The sequence below is a fragment of the Dama dama genome, chromosome 27 (assembly GCF_033118175.1).
Source record: "Dama dama isolate Ldn47 chromosome 27, ASM3311817v1, whole genome shotgun sequence".
NCBI lineage: Eukaryota > Metazoa > Chordata > Mammalia > Artiodactyla > Cervidae > Dama > Dama dama.
The window spans coordinates 18,977,568-18,999,743 of NC_083707.1; positions in this window are offsets into that span (position 1 = coordinate 18,977,568).

The window sequence follows — 22,176 nt, forward strand, 5'->3', positions numbered from 1 at the left end:
AATAATAAGCTTGAGCTTACAATAACGTACATTCATAAACTAAACCCACATTTCAAATGGAATAGGTACATGCTGCATTCTTTTTTCAGATAATACAAAATTGTACCTTATGTAAAATTAATATATGTCTTCCTCTTACAAAGATTTGTCATGTTTTGCATCCCTGTCACTCGCAGTGCTTTTAAGACATGTCTATTCTCCTTCCTTGATAGTAGGGTGCTTTTAGGTAGGGACTGTGGATTTCCTGTAACACTATGCAATGCCATCAGCATAGTAGTACTAGGTAAATCCTAGCTGAATGAACTGATCCAAGGTGGATTGTGGCCTTGACTGATAAAGTCCTTGATCTAATTTGGTTTTTCTTCAAATACAAACAAGCAGAATGAAGCAAGCTGAAAGCACTGCTTTGAGTTGAAGAATGCCTAGAGCAGAGAAGACAAATTAAAAAATGAAATTATCACCTCTTTCCAGATGTTTCTCCACACCTGTTATAAACCTTGGTTTAGAGAAGAAAAGTTAAATGGAATTTTTTCTGGGTATAACAGCTTGGCCTTATTATTTTCTCCTTCCAGTTTGCGTGCTCAAGTAAAATGAGAAAACAAGTTTCTCCCTGAATTGCTCTCTGGCTCTGCGTTCGTTTTCCTTCAGACATTAGGTTCACTAATGTGTTTCCTAGTGGTTCCTACAATAGTCTCCCGGCCTGTGGCAGTGGGTTGTAGTCCCACCAGGCCTCCGAGACCTGTCTTCTCTGTGGTCTTGACTTCGGCAGCACAGTACCACTGACCTCATTGGGTGAGCTGGCACTCAGACATGAGATTTATGGAATCCTGGAGAAACCCCAGTGGGGGTCTGACATGAGGAGAAAATGCCCCCTTACCCACTGCCTGTGCTGGGTAGATGCAGAACATCGGTCTCTGAGTCCTCTCCATCTTTCAGCAAAGCTCCAAAGCTTCAGGGATGAAGGCAGTAGAAGGCGGAGTTGGCCGCAGGGGAGTGAAAGAACATCCCTTTCCTTTTAGCGCGCCCTTGTAGGTTGTGGCCCCTTGCTTTGTTAAAGGCACAAGCTTCTCTGTTACTTAGGTTAGATATGCCATGCCTCCAGCCAGTTCCACAATCCGTTCTCATCCTTCAACTACTCCTTGGGAGGTTCTATATTTTTCTTAACATGAGAACCCTATGGAATAGCGCCTACTATATTTTGTGTAACTTATTTGTATAACTTTTAATGAATCTAGTTCTGCATGCAAAAATGTAAAAATAGCTGGAAGGAAAAAAAAATGGAAATAAACAAAGCAAAAAACAGCACCTACATTTTTTTTTCCAATTAGAGCCAACAGTTTACTCGCATCAGAGCACATTTCTGGCACCAGACAGCCTGTGTTTGTTTTTAATACCACTGTGCCTTGTCATATAATATAGCAGCTTTTTATTTTCAATGATATTAACTGTCTGCAGGGAGAAAGAGGCAGAAGACCTCTCCAGGACCTGAGAGTCTTATAAATAAATGAGTTTTTTAACCTCTGCTGTAATACAGATATCTTTTCAATATAATATTAAGACCCTTTGTGACAGGATCTGTCATTTTAAATACAAAAAACACTATGCCCGTGGAATAAAAATACTTACTTGGCGGATGAAAAATATTTATGTTCCACTTTTACTTCCTGTGGCTGACAATACAAATTTCTTTGTTGTTCTACTCTGCCATAATCACAGGGAATAAAGGAGAAAGTAAGACATAGCCAAATCATAGTTAGGTGGGTGCCAGCCCACTGATGGTAAATCTCAGTGCCAGAAGTTTTAGTGTACCTCATTTTCTCAGTCCTGAGACTAAGTCATCTCCATCAATGAGTATAACATAGCTGAAATCTTCTGGGCTTCCCAGATGGCACTCATGGTAGGGAACCCACCTACCAATGCAAGAATCCTCTGGAGATATTATGAAGGTCCAGGTAGCTCCATGTAATCATGAAAATCATACTGAGCATCAATAGGATTTATGACTTATCTCATTTTCTCTTTTAGAATATTTCTGGTTAGGAGCTGAATCCTTACAAAACACTGAAAACTCCTGAAGAAGGTCATAAACTTTAACTGACTACAACACTTGCTGGGGTATGGAATTGTCAACATTGGGTAATTTGGCTACTATTAAGAACTACACATTTTTGGATAGCTCTGATATTCAAAGCTCTGTGCAAGACCCCATTATGGATATGAAAGGATATCATTGCTTCGAGGAAGCTGATACCAAAAAAAAAATAAATAAAATTTAATACCCTCAAAATGTATATACTTTTCAAAATTGTATAGCAATTCAAAAAAGAATATTGTAAGTGTCACACACTGCTAAATGGATTTTATGAATGTGGGCTGTGAGTTCGGAGTTAAGTAAGATAGCTGTGTCCTGTAATTGATCTGTGGAAGTGTGATGATTTTTAAAAAACAAAAAACAAAAGCTAAATTATAAGAATTGGAGACTGTATATATATATGATGACTAGTCTAGATGAGCCACTGAGGATACCCAAACATAGGAGGGCTTTCCAGGTAGTGCTAGTGGTAAGAACTCGCCTCCCAATGCTGGAGACACAAGAGATGCAAGTTTGATCTCTGGGTCAGGAAGATCCCCTGGAGTAGGAAATGGCAACCCACTCCAGCATTCTTGCTGGAAGAATCCCTTGGGCAGAGGACCCTGGCAGGGTACAGTCCATAGGGTTGCAAAGAGTCAGATACAAGTGAAATGACTTAGCACACAAAACAATAAAGCATGTCAATATAATGAATAGCTTGAGATGACAAAAACAGTGGCAGCTTGTATCATTTTTCACTAAAACTAAAGTGTATATGGATGCAATGTCTTTTATAGTTATTATTATTCTTCATGCTACCCACGAAGACTGAATAGGACTGATTGGAACATTTAATTATCACTGGGAAACTGAAGCTAAGATAATTTAAGGAAATCTGTCAATAATACAAATGGTGGTAGCATTTGTTCTAGGACATGACTTCTGATTTCTCTCTCTCTTTTTTTTTAGTACCTAATACAGTGCTGTTCTAGATTAAGAACACATTATTATAATAACAGGAGGCAAAGGAGAAAGGAGAGGGGGAGGAGGAGACCAAATATCAAAATCTATTAGCTTCAGTGACATTCCAGAGGAGAACACAGGAAAAAGAACCAAGTATAATATATTTATTCGTTTTTTTTTTTGTTTTTTTCTTTTTCTGATTTTGAAGACTTGTACTGCTGATGTTAGCCCTTTTGACTAGATGTGACACCAGTCTGTGTTGGTCGACTGTCTTTCATTACATTGGGTAGGAATAAACAAGAAATTGCTCTCAGTCATTGCTGCTGACTAGCAGGATGACTTGACTAGCAAGATGGTAACTCAACTCTTTTGGCCAGGACCCCAAACCAGGAAGAGGTAAGTCAACTGCTGTTACATGTCAGCCATTCAGGCACCTACATTTTTGTACAAAACTGTCCTTGGCTTATTGCAAATGGACAGATCTCCTGAAAATCCCCTGGATGATTTTAATTCTTATATAGAAATACTGAAAATCAAACAAACTCAAAAGCAGGAGGCACATTGCACAGATTGTGTGTTATTCTCACTTCTGCCCTTTCTTCATATTGATCAGCTCCCCGTAAAGCATAAATCCTATAGTGAAGTGAAATTTCCTGTTTTCTAGAGCCTGTGTTGTATGCTAGGTATATATTCAGAGTCAGAATTGTGTTATCTGGTATTACCTTATCCTGGTATCACCACCTATCTAAGTGTTGGCATTGGGAACATTATTTTACATCTATATGCTTCAATTTTCTCACCAGTTAATTGTGAATAATTGCAGTGTTCTTGTTGCAGGGACACAAGGGTATAAAGGATGTGATGCATGCACAAAAATAAGAATGCTTTGTATTTTGTACTGTTGCTGTTTGATCTTTTGAAGATACCTATTGCAACAAGAGGAGGCTTCCCAGGTAGCGCTAGTGGTAAAGAACCCCATGCAGGAGACCTAAGAGATGTGGGTTCCATCCCTGGGTTAGGAAGATCCCTTGGAGGAAGGCCTTTCAACCCAATACAGTATTCTTGCCTGGAGAATCCCATGGACAAAGGAGCTGGCGGGCTGCAGTCCATAGGGTTGGAAAGAGTTGGACACAACTGAAGTGACAGACAGCACAGCGCATTGCAACAAGAAGATAATGGGATTAGAGTGAAAAAGCCTGAGACCTCCTGTCTCTGTTTCCTCATCCATTACCAAAATAGGAATAATATTTATTTCCTTGATCTATTGGTCTGGGTAGACAATGCAAAGATTGTGTTAATCCCCAAGCCTCAGGGGTTTAACACAATACAAGCTCATTTCTTGCTCCTTTGAGTTCAGTGAAAGTGTTTGATGGGAAGCTTTCCTTGCTGATTCATGGCTCACGATCCCTCTATCCTCTGGTCCTGCTTGCCTTCATCCCTTCCACATCCTCTCAGTTCTGTCTATGGGCAGGAACAAGGAAATGGACAGATAGATTTTTGGGGACGGGAAGTTTGTAGCATAGGTTGTAAACAAACAGAACTCAGAAGATAAGTGTTCAGCAACTTCTCCATATGGCTGAGACACAGACTCAACTCAACATCCATTGTAATCTCTGTGGCTGTGGGGTTCTTAGGACCACAGTAAAAGTAAGAAGGGGATGAGGTAAACTCTGGAAAACTTGGCTCTTCCTTAGCCTGGTCACATTAAACAAGGCTATTCTTGGAGGAAGAATAATTTTTAAGCACCCTGAAGAATTCTTTCTTTACTTTAACGTAATATTTAATTAAATTATTAGAGTCGGAAGGACCCATAAACCAAGCACCCTGCTACAGTCACCATGACAGATGGACATCCAGGTCTGATAGACGGACAGCCAGGTTTGCCCTTTCATTTTGCAAGTTTTCATTGCGAGGCCATCTTTTCACACGGTTATGGTGATAGTGGCTCGTGTGTACTGCACGCCCTCTGAGTAGTTTGGAAGTATTAGCCAGCACTCCAAGGTGTACTACCATTTGCATACTTACTTTACAGAAAATACTGGCTACAGAGGTACACAGATGTATCCAGAGCTACAGAGAACTTAAAGGTCAGGCTGGGGATTAGGCAGCCCAGGATCTTGATTCCTCTACCTCATGGTAACATCAGCTACTTATCCTAGTTAGAATCTTAGAATATAGACAGGAAAAAGGCCTTTCTTTATTGATCCCTTAAATTTCAAAATCTTTATTAAGTAGAAGTAAATAAAGAGTCTTTCACCAATGGTTCTGCTGAATCCTTACACCTTACCTTTCTCCTCCATGTCAACCTTCCCAAATCTTTCAACCACATTTCAGAGGAGATCACCATACTCTCACTCCCTAGTTGTCAATGCCTCTTGAAAGGTTGTGCCAAAAATAGAAAAAGAAAAAGAAAATTCTGTGGTCTAGTCAGACCATAATGATATGAGACTCTGATCTTTATGGATCTGTTCACTAAATCTCCTTCTCTTCAGCTCCATAATGTATTTGTTTCTAGTAACTAAGGAGCACAAAATGTGTGGTTTATTTTAGTCTGGGAACTTTCTGGAGACATCATTCTTATCCTTTGTCCTTCCAGTCTTCTCTTATCCACTCTTGTTTCAAACATTTCACTGAAGAAACACATCAGATTTAAAATTTTAACTTTGGAAAGAAGGCCTTCCATGTCAGGCTCTTTGCAACCCCATGGACTGTAGCTTGCCAGGCTTCTCTGTCCATGGGATTTTCTAGGCAAGAATACTGGAGTGGAGTGAATTACCATTTCCTTCTCCAGGGGATCATCCTGGCAATGGAATCAAACCTGGGTGTCTTGCATTGCAGGAAGATTCTTTACCATCAAGCCACCAGGGAAGAATTTTACATCCTATGCTTATACTGCTGCTGCTGCTAAGTCACTTCAGTTGTGTCTGACTCTGTGCAACCCCATCCCTGGGATTCTCCAGGCTAGAACACTGGAGTGGGTTGCCATTTCCTTCTCCAATGCATAAAAATGAAAAGTGAAAGTGAAGTCGCTCAGTCACGTCTGACTCTTCGCGACCCCATGGACTGCAGCCTACCAGGCTCCTCCGCCCATGGGATTTTCCAGGCAAGAGTACTGGAGTGGGGTGCCATTGCCTTCTCCGATGCTTATATAAATGCCTAAATGTTTCTTTTATTGAAAGGATCTTTCTAAGCTTTAAGTTTATTAAAACAGGTTTAAATAACTCTCTTTTAATTACTGTATTCAAATACAAGGTTAAGTCCAAGCTTATTTTCAGCAGCTAAAATTAGAAAGATGTTTTAAGCATGTTCAGTTTGGCCTTTAAAAAATAAGATAAAAAAAGACAATTGCCAGTTTTCTATTGTTCTGGGCCTCGGATTGAATTGGCATTTTAAATCCAGTGTCCTGAAATGTCATCACAGAGAGACGCTAGAACATCTGGCTCCATGGCACCCTGGGTTACTCTTTTGTCATTCAGGTGAGAGGTAAGGTGGGTCTAAAATGTGTTAACCTATTACAGCCTTCATCTATTACACAAACCCTGATAGATGGTGCCGATTGGGGCTCTGTGAAAACCTATATGATCACCATCTACACTCTGTCTCGATTGGATTACAGTTTCAAAGTTGACTTCCTGTCTGTGAAAATGAAATCTCTATTTATAAAACACAAACAAATAAGCAAAAACCCTGGAAAGCTGGAACACAGCAGCAGAATAAGTTTTTCTGGCCGCCCCTGTAAGACATCAGGATATCTTGCCCCACCTTCATTTCCTGCCCCTGTTTGGCATCATCACACTCAACAGACTTTCCATTTTAATGTTGTTACTCTCCCTTGAGGATGATCTCTTCTTGCAAGGACAGGGATCGAAGTCTCCTATAAAGTCATCATCAGGTATTCACATGGCCTATTTGCCCCCTAATTGCCAATGCCTCCTTAAAATGTGCCCATGCCTCTCAAAAAGAAATAAAAATGCTCTAGAAGTAGCTAATTCATCTAGCATAGCATGTGTTTATTGTTTACATAAGTCTGTTCACTGAATTTCTGTTATTTCAGTGAAAAAGTACAACTCAATTTTTAGTGCTTGCCAGACACTGAGTTTGTGACTTCTATTATAAATTGGGGACTTTCTGGAAGCATCACTGTTCATCCTTTTCCCTCCTTGCCATGCTTTTACTAGAAAAATTAGGTTTCCAGATCCATAAGGAAGCTTTATTTGTTCTTGTGTCTCCACTCTATCCTGGGCAGCTCGTGGGGCTCTGCTCAGCGCTGAATGTGAGCTTCAGATCCTAGGACCTGGGAATTTTCCCTCCACAAGTTAGAATGAAAACTCTGCCAATCATGTTCCCACTGTTGTTCAGTGGAGTCCTAGCTTCCTAACTCTTTGCACTCAAACAGGGTTGGATTTAAAAAATCCTGCCCCTCAATGGGTCAAAACTGGCCTTGGCACAGGGAACATCAACAGGGCCATCCTTGCCCACCAGTCCTCACCGAGTTAAGGATGTTATCTCCCTTGACTGGCAGGCGACTCCCCTCCTCCACTTTCTCATCCACCAGAACAAAGCATGCATGCAGCAAGCCCCAGTGTTTGCACAGCCCTTCCAGAGTTTCCATAACACACGCTCCCGTTTTCATTTGCAGTAATGAGAAAAGCTCACAACAACAGTTCTCGCAGCTTCCCTCCTTATTGTTCTTGTTTGGAAATGGGCTATAAAACTTTACCACCTCATCATTATAGATCACTTTACCAAAATAAAATAAAATAAAATCTAATTTACATTTTGTTCCGACTGGTTTTCTTGACTGACAGTTGTCCACAGCTCAGTGGCTGCTCTGTTCAGTGTACTTTAATTTTGAGCTTTCAAGTATTTCGGAAGCCCATTCAGAAGTAAATTCTCAGAGAAAATTGAGCTCTGTCATGGATGGATTAGTACTATAATAGTTGGTCACATATCTTGCATGAAACCTTTCAGAAGCAAGGCAAATGAGAAGGAAATGAAATTCATTTCATACTTCTTCAAGCACGCTAAGAGACTTTCTCTCCAAGTAATCTGTGAAGTAGCACTGGTTTATTGGAGGTTCGCATAACTACCATTACATTATACCTTGTCACAATCTCATGTGTTGGGTGACTGCTTTTTCTGAACGGATGGTACCTGCAAAGTGCTCTCTGAAGGCACTGAATAGCGAATGTCGTTTCTTTGATCAAAATGTATAGGTCTAAGGAATAGCATAAATAAAAGTACTTGAGCTAAATTGGAACATTACAGGTCAGAGGTGAGTGAAATCTGAAAAGCAGATATATGGAGGAGTCGTCACATTTGCTTTTTGATATATTGATGAAGCAAAAGACCAAAAAGGGAGGGTAGGAGTAAGGGAAGACAGAGAGAGGGAGAGAGAGAGAGAGAATTGTTATTAGATATACCTTATGGGAAAAGCAAAAGCTTTATTGATTTTAGCAATACCGCAATGTGGTATTTGGTTATTTTTCAAATTGCAATAATGCTTGCATTTCACTGGAATGTGTGTGTGTTGCATATAATTTTAGCATGTGAAAAACTCTTTCCATTATCTCACAAAGACATACGTAAAATATTAGTTGGAGGAGGGACTGAAAGCCTGCATATGAATTTTTTTTTTATCATCCTTTACTTTTCAGCAAGATTATTTCTTTAAGGACAACAAACATATACAAAAAGTGAAAAAGGTCAATTACTATGTTTTTTTTAATAAACAAAGACAAAAACAAATAATAGTGTGATTGATTTTTTTTCCCCCCTGCTAGAATTGATTGGATCTTTAGTTTCTCTAAAACTTGCTGCCTCACTGTGGTGAAGGCAACAGAACCAAAAAGTTTGACTTGGAGGCTCCTATGGGACATATCTCACTCAGTACAGAAAGCAAGGACCAGAGATGAGGACTGTTCTAATTCTGTCCCATCCTGGCCTTACAGATGAATTGCTGTGAATCCCAGGGCAATCTGATTAGAAGTAAGATGGAATAGAAACAGAACTGGTTTGGCCATCAATCTAAGGACCTAAATGCAGACGGGGAGGTGGCATCTGTGTTGGGTGGTTTGGGAGTCTGAAAGGTGATATGTAATCCTTTAGCGGCCATCACTGGGTTCACATCCCATCTTTAGCGAATCTATCATTTCAGTTTTAAAGGCTGTCAGAGAACTGGGAAAGTGCCTGGGACTGAAATGTGTAGGTCTGGAAAAAAGAAGGGTTTTGAAAGGTAAATGAGTGAACATCAAAAGTAAATCTTAATTTCGAAAACAAACTTATGGTTACCAGAAGGGAAATTATGGGGTTAGGGGGAGAGATAAACATAAGCTTGGGATTAACATATACATACTTCTCTATATAAGATAGATAACCAACAAGGATCAACTGTATAGCACAGGGAAATCTACTCAATATTCTGTTATTCATGAGAAATTAATCTGAAAAAGAATGAATATATGTATAACCAAATAACTTTGTTGTATACCTGAAACTAACACAACATTGTAAATCAACTATATTACAATAACTTTTTTAAGTAATTCTTATTACTCACATTTCAAGTTCCTGCCTTGTGGAAACCAGTTATTAATTAATTAATCAGCTAATTAATTAATTAAAAAAAATCTGCTGGGTTTTATTCCACTGACGTCTGCCTAATTTAAAATTCTTTGGTGACAGTGCTTTATGGAGCTGGGAGAAGGATAAGATCTCCTGGATTACACTCACCTGGCTGTTCCTTGTAGTGGCCACTCTGTTGCAGTCTTTACTTTCAAATTTCCCATTCCTTTCAGACATAGAAGCCTGTCTGTGAAGTACCATCACCTACCATCATCTTTTCCTTTAATCTGGGCTGTCTGTCCAGATCTCTGCTTCTGTTGCCATTGTCCCAGGTTAAAAGAACACTTATGCATATACAAGATGACATAAACAAATAAACCCCAGAGATATTTAGGGAAGAAGTTCCTAGAAACAGGCAATTTGAGGTCCCAATATTCTGATTCTGAAGTACCTTTCCATGTTAGAGCTTTAGACTATGCATTATTCAAAAGCCCTCAGTGATTCTAACACCAAGAATTTTTCGACGCCCTCTAGAGTGACAATCAATTATGATTCCTGATAGGAGGCAGGAACCTAGAATTCTAATTTGTAAACTCTGTAATTTTCAGTTTATCCATAGGAAAAACATGGGGTAAACTATTCTTGGCATTTTCCAGGGTTGTATGATTAATTAAAGCACACAGAAAATTAAAATATATAGTCACTATATTAGTTTTGAGTGAACGGTACATAAATTAATATCATTGCAGCTTCCCTGGTGGTCTAGTGATTAAGACTCTGCTTCCAGTGCAGGAGGTGTGGGTTCGATCCTTGGTTGGGGAACTAGGATCCCACACATGATGGAGCACAGTCCAAAAAAAAAAAAATTAATCACCATTAAAAGGAAGTTGTTACTACTGAGTACCTACTATTTCTAATATGCAAAAAGTCAAATGTTTATATCAACTATTCACTGCAGTGTTAAGATATTTAAGGTTTTACTTGTGTGTTCTGAGAAAATTGCCACAATAAGGATGCTGGGTAATTTACATTTTCTGCTTATTCTCCCACATGCCTCAAGTATTGGATGAATGGTATATCTAATTCATCACAAATCATCTAACATAGCTTGTCATGAATGGAAACTAATCCTGTCATAATTCTAAAGAAATAACAACAAAAATATAAATTAAATAAATGAAAGGGAACTAAAACAAATAAAAACATTCTCTGAGCTTAATAGATTTGAATCTTCAGGCAAATTCTGGGAGAAGGTGAGGGATAGGAAGACCTGACATGCTACAGTCCATGGGGTTGCAAAGAGTCTCACACAACTTGGCGACTGAACAACAACAAAAATGTTTGAAGATGTCAGTGAAAATCTAACATGTAGGCTTCCCATATCCTCTTAGACTTTAGTGGGCAACTGATTTTCAGCTATGACTTACCAGTTGGCCAAGATATGTAGTAGTTAAGTCTGTAGTGCAATTTTTGTAGTCATTTATATGACTTTTGCTACTCTTTAGGAAGGAAGTTAAGGTATCACATGTCTCTTTACTATGGCAAAGTCATCCTTAGCAATGCAAAGTCTCTTCTGGAGGAAATGTTGCAAAAGTCTATTCACAGAACAAGCTTCCACTAAGAAATATTTTATTCATTTTTGAGAATATAGGCCCAAGCTAGTTTTTAAAAACACATTAGAATGTACTAGTATCCACCAAAAAAGTTATTTTTTTGCAAATACTTGGGAATTTGTGCAAGTATTCTTTCCAGCTAGGAAATGTCACTGCAGCTGAATTTTAAATCAAGTGTTCATATTTCTTTGGGGAGTTTCAGATCAGCAAAAGAAATGGAATATTTACAATTTGGTGCATAATTCATTTTCTGTGTGTAACTCCTTTTTTTTTTTTTTTCTTTTTTTCAGGCTGAATTGTGCTGCATTTTAGACAAAAATGGAGATCATAAATTATTAAGAATCATTCCAGAAGCTGGAATAAGTAGATTATTATTAGCATCATTATCATTGTGGCTAATAAAAGAACTTAGCAGGAAGGGGAAAAAAATGATAGGATCTAAGATTGCTGACAAAGGTGGCTTAATGTTTTAGTGCTTGCATATTTATCAGAACCCATGTGGGACAGGATTTTCTTGAATCACCACTCTGATCTATGTCTTTTCCAGCTGGAAAACCCAGAGCACATTTCAAGGCTGTCATCCTGTCTCCTTCTGGCCTGTCTCCTTTGGAGAGCTGGCAGGGTGATAACATCTCTTAGCAGGTGGGTGTGAAATCAAGGCAGGTTTTCACAAAGACTCCCATTCAGTGGGGATTTGAATCCACCAGCAAGCACTGGACTCCCATAATCCCTCCAGGGGGTCAGTGAGGTGTGTTGACATGTGAGACAAAAAGGATTAAACATCTCTGTAGTTGACTTTTCCTTGATATTTCTCATTCATTTTCCTTCCATTCCCAAACTTTTCCAGCCCCAGTGGATAGCCCCACCTGAAATCCAATCATTAATCATTTCTTCCTTTAAATAGAAGTTTATTCTTTATAGAAATGCTAAGCTCCTTGCCAGGCAGCACCCACTGGGCTACTTTTTCTGATAACTGGGGCCGAGTTGCTGGCAGTGGTCTGAACTCATGAAATCTGGCTTCAGTTTGCCTCTGCTGTGCCTGTTGTAAGGGAGGTCCTCTGGTGAGTGGTGAAGAGGTGAGGCAGGACTCACTTCCCTGTGTGACAAGACACCCTCATCCCCATCTTCCACTCCCAGCATTTTCCTTTAGAGACTCCAGAGAAAGCTGTACAGTATAGCAGCCTTTAATGAAAGAAAAAGACATTGCAACTAAAAGAAATGAAAATCTCTGAGGAAGAGAACTATACTTGATTTACAATGTTCTGTTAATTTCTGCTGTATAGCAAAGTGATTCAGTTATATACACATATGATTCTTTTTTATATTTTTATGGTTTATTATAGGATATTAAAAATAATTCTCTGTGCTGTACAGTAGGAGCTTATTGCTTATCTATTTTATGTATAGTAGTTTCTATCTGCTAATCCCAAATTCTTAACTTATCCCTCCCCAACCCCTACCTGTGGTAACCATATGTTTGCGTTCTATGTCTGTGAGTCTGTTTCTGTTTCATAAATAAGTTCATTTGTGTCGTATTTTAGATTTCACATATAAGGGGTATCATATGGTATATGCCTTTCTTTTCCTGACTTAGGAAGAGACTTTTAAAGTGTATCCTGACAGAAAAAAATAAATGTCCAAGATTTGGAAATGGATGGAAGAACTTCTGTATTTCTTTCAGTGGGTTGCTAGACCTTGTTTAGCAGATGTTCAGATGAACCTATAAGAGCATGCACCTTTGATTGTCTTTATATTGAAAAAATTCTGCAGGGGAAGAATGTGGAGTATATACAATCTATTATTGTTTAAATCATATTTTTAGCATAAGCTTCATATGTTTTAAATTTTGCCTTGTTGGGCAAATCAGAAGTAGGAAATAAGACTACTAGTGGCTTATACGCAGTTTGATTCCTCTCTTAGCCATACAAAGTCCAGAGTGAATTTGTGAAATGACAATCAAGTTTGGAATCAAGTCACCATTTTCTCTTTAATCTCTTGGTATGGGCTTCCCAAATGGCACTAGCAGTAAAGAATCAACTGCCAATGCAGGAAACTCAAGAGAGTCAGGTTCAATCCCTGGTTTGGGAAGATCCTCTAGAGTAGGAAATGGCAAGCTGCTCCAATATTCTTGTCTGGAAAAATCCCATGGACAGAGGAGCCCGACAGGCTACAGTCCATGGGATTGCAGAGAGTTGGACATTACTGAGCACACACACAGAAAGCAGGTGATTTTATCCTTCCAGTTACATAACAAAAGACCTTAGGGTAAATATTTTAAAAACTAGGGCATGGGAGACAAGTCAGTAATAAACATTTTTATGGTTGAACTTGAGGGGAAAGAAAAACTGGAGAAGTGTCACAGTGTTTTGTGGCTGTGAGTGCTGTAGATTGTAAGTTAATTCAGTGTTACTCAAAGTGAGGTCCTTGGACTATAGCATCAGGAGCATCTGGGAGCTTGTTTGAAGAATAAATATTTGGGCTTCATTGTTGTTCAGTTACCCAGTTGTGTCTGATTCTTTGAAACTCTTTGGACTGCAGCATGCCAGGAGTCCCTGTCCCTCATCCTCTCCCAGAGTTTGCCCAAGTTCATGTCCATTGCATCGGTGATGCTGTCCAACCATCTCATCCTCTGATGTCCACTTCTCTTTCTGCCCTCAATCTTCTCCAGCATCAGGGACTTTTCCAATGAGTTGGCTGTTCACATTAGGTGGCAAAAATACTGGAGCTTCAGTTTCAAAAGCAGACCTTTCAATGAGTGTTCAGGGTTGATTTCCTTTGAGATGGACTGGTTTGGTGTCATCATTGGCCAAGGGACTCTCAGGAGTCTTCTCCAACACCACAGTTCAAAGGTATTAAATCTTTGGCACACTGCCTTATTTATTGACATGCTCTCACAGTCCTATGTGACCACTGGGAAGACTATAGCCTTGAACAAATGAATTTTTGTCAGTAGAGTGATGTATCTGCGTTTCAACACACCGTTAAAGTTTGTCATAGCTTTCCTGCCAAGAAGCAATTGCCTTCTGATTTCATGTTTGCAGAGCCCAAGATGAGGAAATCTGTCACTGTTCCACCTTTCCCCCTTCTATTTGCCAGGAAGTAATGCTGCCAAATGCCATGATCTTAGCGTTTTAATGTTCTGTTTTAAGCTGGGTTTTTCACTCTCCTCCTTCACCTTCATCAAGAGGTTCTTTAGTTCCTCTTCACTTTCTGCCATTAGAGTGGTATCATCTGCATATCTGAGGTTGTTGATATTTCTCCCTCCTATCTTGAGTCCAGCTTGTGATTCATCCAACACATTATTTCTCATGATGTGCTCATCATATAATTTAAAGACAAAAGGGACAACAGACAAACCTGTCATACTTGTTCCTCAATCCTAAATCAATCAGTTGTTCCATACCTGGTTCTAATTGTTGCTTCTTGACCCGCATACAGATTTCTTAGGAGACAGCTAAGATGGGTTGGTATTGCATCTCTTTAAGAGCTTTCCACAGTGTGTTATGATCCACACAGTCAAAGACTTTACCGTAGTCGATGAAACAGAGGCAGATGTTTTTTCTGGAATTCCCTTGCTTTCTCTTTGGTTCAGCTAAGGTTGGCAATCTGATCTCTGATTTCTCTGTCTTTTCTAAACCCAGCCTTGACACTGGAAGTTCTTGGTTCACATAGCTGAAGCCTAACATGCAAAATTTTAAGCATGACCTCACTAGGATGGGAGATGAGTGCAATTGCCCAATGGTTTGAATATTCTTTAATACTGCCCCTCTTGGGAATTGGGATGAGAATTGACCTTTTCCAGTCCTGTGGCCACAGCTGAGTCTTCCAGATTTGCTGACAAATTGAGTGCAACACCATCTTTTAGGGTTTTGAATAGCCTACTGGAATTCCATCACATCCACTAGCTTCACTGGCAGCAGTGCTTCCTAAAGCCCACCTGATTTCACATTCCAGGATGTCTGACTCTGGAAGACTGATCACACCATCATGATTATCTGGTTCATTAAGATTTTTATTTATTTATTTTACAGTTCTTCTGTATATACTTTCCATCTCTTCTTTATCACTATAGCATGTACTATGTCTATACATTTTCTGTCCTTTATTGTGACCATTTTTGGGCAAGGTGTTCCCTTGATAGTTCCAATTTTCCTGAAGAGATATCTAGTTTCACCCCTTCTGTTGTTTTCCTCTATTTTTAAGCATTGTTCATTGAAGAAGACCTTCTTGTCTCTCTTTGCTATTCTTTGGAACTCTGTGTTTAGTTGGATATACTTTTCCCTTTCTCCCTTGCTTTTTGCTTCTCTCCCTCCTTCAGCTATTTGTGAGGCTTTCTCAGAAAACCACTTTGCCTTTTGCTTTTCTTTTTCTTTTGGATTGTTTTGTTTTCTGCTACCTGTACAATATTACGGACCTCCATTTATACTTCTTCAGGCACACTGTTTACTAGATCTAATCCCTTGAATCTATTCACCACCTCCACTGCACATTCATAGAGGATTTGATTTAAGACATACCTGACTGGTCTAGTGGTGATTCCCACTTTCTTTTTTTTTTTTTTTTGAGGTCTAGTTTTTATTAGTATTTATCATCTTTGAAGTATAATGAAAAACGGACTGAACTAGAAATACAGAGGATCTATTCTTAATTCTTTTTTTTTTTTTTTTAGTTTTTTTTTTTCTGTTCATTATCTTTATTTTTTTTTTTTTTTTTATTAGTTGGAGGCTAATTACTTCACAACATTTCAGTGGGTTTTGTCATACATTGATATGAATCAGCCATAGATTTACACGCATTCCCCATCCCGATCCCCCCTCCCACCTCCCTCTCCACCCGATTCCTCTGGGTCTTCCCAGTGCACCAGGCCCGAGCACTTGTCTCATGCATCCCACCTGAGCTGGTGATCTGTTTCACCATAGATAGTATACATGCTGTTCTTTTGAAATATCCCACCCTCACATTCTCCCACAGAGTTCAAAAGTCTGTTCTGTACTTCTGTGTCTCTTTTTCTGTTTTGCATATAGGGTTATCATTACCATCTTTCTAAATTACATATATATGTGTTAGTATGCTGTAATGTTCTTTATCTTTCTGGCTTACTTCACTCTGTATAAGGGGCTCCAGTGTCATCCATCTCATTAGGACTGATTCAAATGAATTCTTTTTAATGGCTGAGTAATATTCCATGGTGTATATGTACCACAGCTTCCTTATCCATTCATCTGCTGATGGGCATCTAGGTTGCTTCCATGTCCTGGCTATTGTAAACAGTGCTGTGATGAACATTGGGGTGCACGTGTCTCTTTCAGATCTAGTTTCCTCAGTGTGTATGCCCAGAAGTGGGGTTGCTGGGTCATATGGCAGTTCTATTTCCAGTTTTTTAAGAAATCTCCACACTGTTTTCCATAGCGGCTGTACTAGTTTGCATTCCCACCAATAGTGTAAGAGGGTTCCCTTCTTTAGTTTAAGCCTGAATTTTGCTCTGAGCACCTGATTATTTGAGCCACAGTCAGCTCCAGTTCTTGCTTTTGCTGACTGTATACAGCTTCTCTGGGCTTCCCTGGTAGCTCAGTTGGTAAAGAATCTGCCTGCAAGGCAGGAGAGCCTGGTTCAATTCCTGGGTCTGTAAGATAACCTGAAGAAGGGATAGGCTACTCACTCCAACATTCTTGGGCTTCTCTGATGTCTCAAGTGGTAAAGAATACACCTGAATGTGGGAGACCTGGGTTCAATCCCTGGCTTGGGAAGATCCCCTGGAGAAGGGAATGGCTACCCAGTCCAATATTCTTGCCTAGAGAATTCCATAGATAGAGGAGCCTGGTGGGCTACAGTCCATGGGACCACAAAGAGTTGGACATGACTGAGTGATTTTCACTCACTATACAGTTTCTCAATCTTTGGCAACAAAGAATGTAATCAATTTGGTTTCAGTATTGACCATTTGGTTATATCCATGTGTAATAGTGTCTCCTGTGTTGTTGAAAAAGAGTGTGTGCTATGACCAGTGCATTCTCTTGGCAAAATTCAGTTAGCCTTTGCCCTGCTTCATTTTGTACTCAAGGCCAAACTTCCCCATTACTCCAGGTATCTCTTGATTTCCTACTTTTGTATTCCAGCCCCCAATGAGGAATAGAACCATCTTTTTTGTTTGATTTTTTTTTTTTTTTTTTTTTTGGTCTTCTAGGTTCTTCTACATTGGTGGTAGAGGCATTGACTTGAATTACTGTGATGTTGAATGGCTTGCCTTGGAAATGAACTAAGATCATTCTGTTGTTTTTAAGATTGCACCCAAGTATTGCATTTTGGACTTTTTTGTTGATTATGAGGGCTATTCCCTTTCCTCTATAGGATTCTTGCCCACAGTAATAGATATAACGGTCATCTTAATTAAATTCACCCATTCTCGTCCACTTTAGTTCACTGATTCCTAAGGTATCAATGTTTATTCTTACCATCTTCTGCTTGATCACATCCAATTTATTTTGATTTATGAACTTCGTATTCCAGATTCCTATACAATACTGTTCTTTGCAGCCTCAGATTCTACTTTCATCACCAGACACATCCAGAGCTGAGCGTCAGTTCTGCCTTGGCCCAGCCACTACATTCTTTCTAGGGCCATTAGCAGTTGTCCCCTGCTCTTCTCTAGTAGCATATTAGACAGTTTCAAACCTGAGGGACTCATCTTTCTGTGTCATATCTTTTTGTGTTTTTATCCAGTTCATTGCGGTTCTCACGGCAAGTATAATGGGATGGTTTGCCAATTGCTCCTCCAGAGGACCACGTTTTGTCAGAACTGTGCAGTATGACCCATCTGTCTTGGGTGGCCCTACACGGCAAGGCTTATAGCTTCATTGAGTTATGTAAGCCCCCTTACTATGACAAGGCAGTGATCTGTGAATGGGGTTTGGACTTCACCCCACATCAACTTAACCAAAATCTCTGGAAATGAGGTCCAGGAATTTGGACTTTAGCAAGCATTGCCTTGGTGGTGATGCATGCTCAGGCAGAATTCTAGAGTGGGTAGGGCTAGACTTACATCCATTTCCTTACCTACCACTTGCTCTCATAAGTTAAGGAGCTTCTCAGTGGTATACATGCAATCTTTAGTTAGGATTTGCTTTGAATGTGAGCTACTATGCTAAAAAAAGAAAAACAAAATTGGAATTTCTCATTTTATAATGAAATTTAATGATTACAGAGTCTTCATTCAAATTTATTTTTGAGCCAGTCATGTAGCTTACATATGGAGAGAAAACAGATACCATAGTAAAAAGCAGAAAGAGTTGACTAAGAGGAGGTCTTCTTGTTTAGCTCCCATTATATCTTCACAGTCACTCTTTTTGTGTGATTTTTTTTGTTTGTTTCATATTTGTAGTAATATGTTAAAATATATTAAGAAAAACACAACAGTGCTTGAGAACACATTATACAAAGACAAAATAATAAGATAAAGAAAGGGATAAAAAATAAACAAGATTAACTGGCTAAATGAAAATTACAAGTAAATAAGATACATTGGGACAATAAAAATAAGGTAAGACAATAAAAATAAATAGGAAAATAATTAAATATACTCATCATAGTACAATAAAAACAAAGAATTGTCAACCTGCATTAATTTAGCAAAATCATACATTTAAAATTGGAAAACTGATATTATTCTTTTTAGTAATAATATAAAAATTGAAGGCTAAAAACTATAGGCAGAGAAGAAATATAACTTATAGTTGATAACATGATTTGATGTTAGATAAGTACATGTTCAAATTCTGCCTTCAAGTCTTGTACTCTGATAATAGAACAGTTGTTTTTTTTTTTTTCCCAATGTCTCTACGATCATGTACATAATTGCTATGGTGACAATAATTGTGGAATGCATTCTTGATTTGAATGAGACAACATGAGAAACACTTAGCACAGAGTCAGACTCTTACTAAATATCTAATGATTGTTATTTTTTAAAAGCAGAGCTCTTTTCTTCTTTCTCACCACCCTCCCCTCTCTTTCCCTTTCAATCGCTCCCCTTACCTTCCAACAACTTAGTCCTAAAGCCATCAAGTGGTAAGAATAAAGTAGGCATAAACACAGGAGTTGAGAAGAGCCCTTTATGGTTCACATGGAGTGAGCAGTGCATTCATGAAAGAAGGAAGACCGCTCTAGGGAGGCAGAGGCCCAGTGAAGAGAGAGGATGCCAGCATGTACTGGTGCCCTGATGTGGGTATCGGATAACTAGCCGGTGGGAAGTGCACCCACACAGAGGAGCATCTCAGAATGTGTCAGAGTCCATGTATGGTGGTTAGAGAATCCTCAGTGTTGGAGTCGAAGTAGGACTCAAGGTGGGACAGCCCAGCAATGTGTTAAAGCCCAAGCAGAAGGACCAATGGCTGCAGGTTCACATGAGGTGCCAGAGCCTGAATGGAACGACATGGGCTTCAGAATAGGGAGGCAGAATGGCAGTGATTAAAAGATATAGTAATGAAAATGTAAACCAGATTTCTCACAGACTCAGAGGTGTATTAGCTTATATGAAGACTAGTTTGATACACTGGTTAATAAAAAAGTTTATGAAGCTTTTTCCACAATATGAGGCAGCATTAAAAATACATGAAGTATGGATTGAACTCTTCCTAGAAGAATGCTCCAAAATATCAGTAGTAGTTATTTTAGTGTCGTGAAATTAATGATTTAATAATCACATTTCTTTCCTTATGGTTACTTTTACCTACAATATTTATGCTTATTCAGTTATTAAACATCTACTATGTTTCAGAAATGTTCTTGTGACAGATACATGAATATTACCTTCTTTATCTTTGAAGAGCACAGTAGCTGTGTATTATGAGGTCTAAAGTAAGAGATGCCTTAATAATTATTTTTAACAATATATGCTTAGATTGATTTAGCATTCTTGCCATCAGATTCTCACAGACTTGCCATCAGATTCTCTTAGCTAAGCCAAGGCAAAGGGTAAAACACTTTTCATTGACAACTAGAGGCATTTGTATATAACTGGTCAGGTGGACTCTGACTGAGATATTTAAACCAATCTTAGAGTTCATACAATGCAGAACAGGAATAATGGTAATACAAAGGAAATGTACATTCTGAAACACCTAAGGAAAGTACATATAATGATAATCTATTGTCAGCTATTTTTGATACTTCCAGATTTCAATAACTTTTTTGTAAATATGTGATTACTTTGAAAGTTGAATGCACTTTTCTACAAATAGGTAGGTTGGCATGCACAGGCTGTAACAGGTAGAATCGCCTTTGGTTATGTCTACAGGACATAAAGTAAAGTGGAGATTTGGGAGTTATTAGGGTCTAATTTGATCTATGTAGATAACCAATCCAGATAATAAGTCCTTTGGGTGAATTATTCATACTGAATTATCTGGTTTGACTGTCTACATGTAAACATAGATCAAATTAATAGGATAATTGTCAAACTTGTTTTTCACCTTGTGGTGTGTGGACTTGCTCTCAAGACGTAATTGGCACTCTGGGAGAGTCTAGCACAACATTGAGTAAACGGTAACAATAACTAATGGAGACTCTGCTGAGTCTAGTAGAAAAAGTAACTTGCTATAGTTAAACCCGGAAATTGAGTTTTTGAAACCAAATATTCAGAATAGTTAAGGGTAGTCTGTATTCAATGATATATACTCTGAAAAAGTTGACTAATTCCAACTCTGTTTCTCAAAATCAAACATGGAAATATCAAATCAAATTCTGATCCATAAAGGAAAGGATAATAAAAACAATTTTTAAAATGCACTAGTAAAAAAGAAATGGGAGAGAGGTCAGTTAAAACACAATTTTAAATAGCATTAGTTTAAATTTATTTGTTATTAGATAAGTGCCCTTCTGAAGCTTGACAGACAAAAAAATGGGTTTATGAAAAGAGTAATACATGAACACAGTAATTATGTCCTCAAAAAAATGACATTTATCAGCATTCAAACCTTGTGTATTCTCAGCAAAACACAAAAATAAAAGAGATTGTACAAATAATAAGATAAAGGCAACATTTTTCATTATAGAAAATTTAGACTATTCAGATTGTTTCTGAAGGAACGGTCTATATATTAACCAATATTAGATAGATCTTATTTGTTAGATATACAATACAAATATCTACATATGCAAACCTCCATTTCTACCTGGTACTCTGAGCTCACACACAATAGCTGTTCTGGGTGCAGTTGTCATAGAGATGGAAGAGTTGGGAAAGGATCAGCCGCTGAGTCATCAGCAAATCAGTCTACCAATCAACATGGCAAGTAAAATGCACTTTCTAGATGCCTACTGTTAACTGTCATAACATACTAGCAGTTGTGAGAAAGTGTAAGGAATAAAAACTATATATATCCCTTGGGTTCAAGGGAAAAAAAATGACTAACTAGGAAACTGGATTAGAAGGACCCATTGGATCATTGGAAGGAATGATGCTGAAGCTGAAACTCCAATTCTTTGGCCACCTGATGTGAAGAATCGACTCCTTAGAAAAGACTCTGATGTTGGAAAAGATTGAAGGCAGGAGGAGAAGGGGATGATGGAGGATGAGATGGTTGGATGATCACCAATTTGATGGACATGAGTTTGAGCAAGCTCCAGGAGTTGGTGATGGACAGGGAAGCCTGGTGTGCTGCAGTCCATGGGGTCGCAGAGTTGGTCATGACTGAGCAACTGAACTGACTGAAGGAACTGGATATATGAAGCGGGAACATTAGCTAAGACCAAGGGGGTGTGTTTGGCAAGTTCTGAAGGAGTGCTGTGGGATGGCCAGTGATGACCAGTAAGGTCTCTAGATTGACAGCATCAGGATTATATAGGAATCTGGTAAAATGCAAATACCCAGGACCCAACCCAGATACTAAAATTTAAACTTTGAGAGTAGATCTTCATGCTTTTTCTCTTAATAGGCTCTTCAAATATAGCATACAAATCATAGAATAG